This window comes from Ips typographus, linkage group LG3 (assembly GCF_016097725.1).
Source record: "Ips typographus isolate SLU linkage group LG3, UJ_Ityp_2.0, whole genome shotgun sequence".
NCBI classification, from domain to species: domain Eukaryota; kingdom Metazoa; phylum Arthropoda; class Insecta; order Coleoptera; family Curculionidae; genus Ips; species Ips typographus.
In genome coordinates this window covers 2,338,527-2,345,178 of record NC_138424.1, presented here as the reverse complement: position 1 = coordinate 2,345,178, position 6,652 = coordinate 2,338,527, and the positions used below count along the sequence as shown (strand labels likewise).

At 33.4% G+C, this 6,652-nt stretch overlaps 1 protein-coding gene across 1 annotated transcript in view; it reads left to right on the top strand.

Annotated features, from left to right (window-relative positions):
* Positions 1-6,652, top strand: part of vex (somatomedin B and thrombospondin type 1 domain containing protein vexed) — an 87,060-nt gene that overhangs the window by 21,991 nt on the left and 58,417 nt on the right. The window lies entirely within an intron of this gene.

Sequence of the window (6,652 nt, the reverse complement as noted above, 5' to 3'; positions counted from 1 at the left end):
CCATTTTTGAGGCGAAAACGCCCGTTTGTCCGTCCGATTTCGCACCTTTAGCGGAATTTCAGGTCGATGAAATAACTAGTTTGGACTTGCAAATTGATACTCTGCATTTTACAGAGTGTCCGATAATTTTTCCTTTATAAGAATGCTGTTTTTAGTAATTTTTTCTAACAAGTGCGGGCATCAGTCGAGCGTTTCCAATAAATGGAAAAAAATAATAATTGAAAATACTTGAAAAGTTGATATTTAAAAAAAAAATAACAATAGTGAATTTAACAATATTGTTCCTTTATACATATTACAAAATAACTTGATTACCATAAATGGGTTATTGATGTAATGAATTACCTTTAATCTATTTGGTACTAATATTAATAAAAAATGAACAATTATATGAAATAATAATTTAGAATATGATACATAAATTGACATAATTTAATTTTCCCACCCTAGCGCGAGAAAATAATTTCTTTACGCACTAGTGCGGAAAAGTCTATATTTCGTGAACAAAAATAGTGCGGGAATGTTATCATTGAAAAATGGCATTTACGTGTTTTTGACAGTTTGAAAATATCACGTGATCGCACCATTTAACGTCACCTGTGACACCTGTCACTGTCAACTCTCTCGGCTTGCTTGACAAACAGGATATATATTTTGTCACATGAACTGATCACAAAGCTACTCTTTACATTAAACGATTATTACCATGCACAACATTTTTGTTAACTACGATTTTCTAGGTTTTTTTTTTGCTTTTACAGTGTTGCAAGCTTTAAAATTGCCTTCTTAATGTCACGTGACGTATTTCTTAGCACTTCAGTTGTCACAACTGCCTAAATTATGTTTAGTAAATTTTCGAAGGACAAACTACATTTTAAAGGTCATGTGACTGTTTTTGACATGTCATCTGACTATTCCAGGTTTTGCAACTATTGAAATTTGATTTAGCGAATTTTACATCCCCAACTATTTTTTATGATCACGTGACAGATTTTGACAGGTGTCCGCTGCTCTATACACTGTTGCAAGCAGATAAATTACATTGTCAAACTCACGTGACGTGTCTGTTACAACTGTAGTTTTTACAACTGTCTAAATTTGAAGTAGTACATTTTCAAAGTTTAAACTAAATGTCGAAGGGCACGTGACGTGTTTTTGACAGGTGTCACCTAACCTTCACATTGGTGCAAGCTCAAAAATTGCAAAATCACCGCTACGTGACGTATTTCATAAAATTTCATTTTTTGCAAGTGTTTAAATTTGATTTAGCAAATTTTTACATCTCCTACTATTACTTACGATCACGTGACTGATTTTGACAGGTGTCAGCTGCTCTATACAGTGTTGCAAGCAGACAAATTACATTATCAAACTCATACGTGACGTGTCTGTTACAATTGCAGTTTTTACAACTGTCTAAATTTGAAGTAGTAAATAGTAGTAAAATTCAAAGTTTAAACTAAATTTTGAAGAGCACGTGACGTGTTTTTGACAGGTGTCACTTGACCTTCACATTGTTGCAAGCTCAAAAATTGCAAAATCACAGCTACGTGAGGTATTTCTTAAAATTTCATCACAAGTGTTTAAATTTGTTTCAGCTAAACTCTTACAAAACTATTTTTTATGAACACGTGATTGATTTTGACAGGTGTCCGCTGGTTTTGAATGTGACGTTTGCTTTTTTGTTTGTCACATTCAAAACGAAGTAACTGTCTGTGTATAATCTATCTATTTTTGTATAAATTTCCTTAACGTGACGTGTTTTTCACAATTAGCTTTTGCAACTGTTCAAATTTAGCGAATTTTTACAACTCAAACTATTGTTTATGATCACGTGACTGATTTTGACTGGTCTCAGCTGGTCTTTACAGTGTTGCAAGTAGAAGAAAATGATTTTTTTAAGCAAACAAAAAAAAAAATAACCCATCCAGTGTTTTGAGGTATTAGGCATTCCAATGAAATGTCAAAAACAGCTGATTGAAACTTTTGGAAGGGCAAACACGGCCATTAAAGCACACTTTCTTATAAATACATAGAGTTTTAGCGATTTTCGAAATACTTTCAGTTGATATTTCAAAAAATGCCTGCCAAATTCATAAGAAAGTGTGTTTTAATGGCCGTGTTTGCCTTTCCAAAAGTTTCAATTAGCTGTATTTAACATATCATTGGAGTGCCTAATAAAATTCACAATCCACTACTAATTATCCACAAAATAAAGGAAAAACGTCATATAGCAGCGATCTCTAAAATGAAACTAGTGATAGCATTTCCTATGTTTGCCCTTTCAAAAATGACATATGATATAAACAGCTGATTTGCTGGAGTGCCTAATTTTTTTCTTTTTAGTTTGTTAATTTTTTCTTGCCACTTTTTTTTCTTTTTACGTTGGGTTGTGTATTTTGGCGTCACTTTTTCTTCGTCTTTTTAATTACTGAAAAATGGCACCAAATTTTACAACTAAACCAAACCATAATCTAGGAAGGAAAAATGTCACCAAAACCTGAATTTATGACAAAATTTTGGCTTATTCTGCCTGTAAACTAGTTCTAACTACACTGGAAATTTAACTTCTGCAATCAATTTTTAAATAATTCATATTTTACCTACAATGTTTCTGCACTTATTAAAATAATTATTCCATTTTCCATGTAAACATACAAAAAAAGAACAACGGGTAAAAGAATTCTACAAGCTTTAGAAACCCTGATTCAAAGCTCGACGCTTTTTTTCATCTATTCATCATAAGATTAAATTGAAACCCCTCGGTCATTAGTTTAGTGCGGGGTAAACGTTATTTCAACGGCACCCGGGTTTTTCCATACATTTTTTTTTATTTTAAAAGACGAACGATAAATTTTCATTTCCGCGCTTTCCCGGTATTAAATTCGTAGAAGCGTGTGTGTCGAGTCCAATTAAATTATGACTGCGTCTCTATGCTCGTTTTGGGTGGGTTATACTGAAAATGTGTGTGTAATGCAGCTATCAAATAGTTAATGTAAAACACAATATTCATTGTCTTTTTTAACGGTTTAAAAACCGAAAAGAAAATTAATTACCCCTTTGTCAGACCCCTTTTTTTAATGGTGTTATTAAGAAAGTGACGCCGGCTAATGTAACTTTGTTAACAAGGCGTAATTGCCAACCCGTCTTAATATCAATCTAAATTTCCAACTGGGAATTTTTAATAAAACATTTTTTTTTCCCAGTCCTTGACGTTCTAACAAATTATTCCCACTTAGCGGAAACGTTTTAAGGTTATTATGCCGTTTCGACTGTAGAACCGTTATTAAATTTTTTTATGGATGTAAAAAATTAATGTCCCTAGTTTTCCATCGAAAACTTTCCGGAGTGAAGGAAGTTGGGAAGTTCATATATCAGATGAGAATCTAATCATGTCAACGTAGGCAAATTTGCAAAATAAATTTTGAAAGTGCCGCCGGGGGCCGTGCCAACACCTTCATACTGCCTGCTTTCGGCCAAACTTTCATAATTCCCAACTTGGAATCGTTTTCGGGGGGGAGGATAAAGAAGTCGGATCTCGAAAAGTTTACGAGCTTCCAGGAGTACATTAAGGTCGGTAATTACTTAGTGTAGCTTTGTATGGTTGCTATTACAAACAATTCTCACCGAAGAAAAGTAAACTTACGACTTTGCCGAAGTAACAAACTTACTGTAGGGGGAAATCTGAAAGGTTTCAGTGTAAACATCCATTTTCTAATTCGAACCTTTTAAGCAAAAAATAAATGAATTTTTTCATTTAGTTGATACGTTGCATCAATTTGGACCAATGGGCAAATTTGCTTTCGTTCGAACAAATGATTCAGCCTGTTAAATTAGTCCGAATTTTTTACAGTCGAGTGGGCTTGTAAATAAACAATTGGAATACTTCGAGCGGAAAGTTTAATTTAGAATATTCCAAAAACAAACCTTATCATAACCTTTTAATTGCTTTGTCAATTTGGAACATACATTATTCATAATAGATATGGTTATGATATACAAGTGTTTAAAATTCTAATCAATGTTGATATTTTTTAACAAAAGAAATAAAAACTACAAGCACCCTGTTGTACAGGGTGTCCCATGATAGTAAAGTCAAGATGCCTAAAACTGAAATGTTATTACACATCCGGTTTTACCGGAAGTAGTACCAACTTGCCTATTTCAAATATTTTCTTGCCTATCTGCAACGATTTTCGAGATATCATAGTTTTGAAAAATTACATTTTTAGATTTTGGACTGTCAATGACATTGCATCTAGCAAATATGAAGTAAACGAAGCCAACGGTGTAAATCCACGCAATCACAGAAAAAATTCAACCTACCGTGCCTCTTTTCGTCCCTACTTTACATTTTTGGGGCTATAAAATGCAATTTTGACAAACTCACCGCAAAGTTTAAATGTTTTGACGTTAGTAACAGTTGTCACGTGTCATCTTATGACTATTTATGGAATCATTCACGTGACAACTACCAAAATAACGGTCCGGCAGCTCAAAAACACGTCTTCTTTGGTTTACTGTGCTTCTGCACAATATTTAAGAGTACTGACGTTAGTGACACTTGTTAATACGATTGAGTAGGACAGTCACGTGACAGCTATCAAACTACTTGTCGGGAAGCTCTAAAACACATTTTGTCCTTGGAATTGCAAGACAACTGTTCTAGACAGTGACATGTGCTCTGGTTTTTATAGTTTTTGACGTTTGATGACAGCTGTCGAAAATTTAACTTAGTCTGCTTGGAGGCCCAAAATTCAAGGCTCTAACCTCAAAATTGAATATTTGATGACAGTTTCAATGTTTTTTTGTCTTTTATCCCAGAAAACGTAAAAAATTTAGTTGCGCAACCAAAATCAACACAAACAAATCTAACAGACTGCGCCACTTTTCTTCCTTTCTCACATTTTGGGGCTTTAAAGCAATTTGAACTCGTTCAAACGCTTTCAAATTGTGTCACGTGACTGTGGGATTGCAATTTTGACCTGGCAACGCTGTACTGGCCAATCATAATAAAAAGGTAGTCTAAATTATAAAAATGTGCAAAATGCAATTTAAACAGTTATGAAGGTAAAAATTGAAAAAACAACTACAAGTCACTTGACCAAAAAAATGGTATTTTTTGAGCTGTCAACCCTGTACAGGCAAAGTGACACTACAGTTAAAAACAGTCATGTGACCATAAAAATATAATTTCAACTGTGAAAATTCGCTAAATTTAATTTAGACAGTCTTAAAAGCTAAAAATACACATTTTGTAACCAAAAATTTAAATTTTGAGCTGGCAGCATTGTAAAAGCAAAGTGGCACTAGTCAAAAAACAGTCACGTGACCATAAAAAGGAATTTTAAATGGTGGTTAGGTTGAAAACAGTCTATTCTATTAGAATACAAGAGAAAGTTGCCAGAATTGCCTTAAATTAATCTAATCTGAATTAGATAATGCAAAACTTTAGGCGCTTTTTTTTGACCAACGATTTCGGAGCCAAACGCGTTATGATTTAAAAATCACATGACACCTTGATTATAAAAACATATGGAAGTCACGTGACTATTGGATCATAACTAACGCGAGTTATGTAGCCTATAATTCCGATAATGCTGACTATTAGATTAGACTTTGCAGAATCTTATTTTATTGTTTATATAAAAATCACGCTTTCTAGATTCAAGCTAGGGCCCGTAGTCAGTCTGTAAATCACTTTGCAATTGATCTTCATTTAAAGCAGTCATATTGTGAGTCACCTATTGTTGTAATCTTTTCTGTAATAAAGTTTTTTAAAAGACTTATCGCGTGGAAGATTACTTAACTGGCGCAGTCGTCGGTAGGATCTCAGAAGATTTTTCGGTTTAACCTGTGATTTGGAAGCAGCCTTTCCTGAAGCCAGGCCCAAAAAATCGTCAGTTTCTACTGTTTGCTGAGATCGACCTTTGAACCTACAGAAGAGAACCCACAGTTGCGGATCTAAGAAAGTACCGTAAGTGAGATTCCTTCTTTTACCCTTTTATTGTAAAATTGATGTGTGTTAATGCGAAATACCATTTTTCTATATTTTTTATCATCAAATTTAACTTTGAATGTCAGTAAGTCAGATCGATAATCTAATCTTAGACATTTCAAATATTAATTTGGAAGATAATCTTGATACTACTCTCATAAACATAGATTTAGATATGGCTACTCTTACAGCAGCAAAAGAAATTGCGCGCACACTAAAAACATTTAGTGGAAAAAGCGAGCATTTAGAATTTTTTATAGCCAGCGTAGATAGTTTCTATCAAAGATACTTTATTTCTACTCAAGATGATTCATTAAAAGAATTTGTTTTTGCTTCAATTTGCTCTAAAATTTGTGACGAAGCAGGCGATTTCTTATTATGTAGACCAGATTTAACTAGTTGGCCGCTCATTAAAGCAGCTTTAAGACAAAAATTTGGCGATCGCGTAAATCGATCAGTCTTATCTCAACAATTAAACTTCATGACTAAAAATCGAAATGAAAGTGTGTTAGACTTCATTGAACGCTTAAAAGTGCTTAAAACCAGAATTTCACTAAAAATAATTGCTGATTTAACATTAACTAATGCTACCAAGCAAGCATTAATTGAACAAACAGAATTAACATCAGTCACTGTTTTAATTAGTAATTCTCC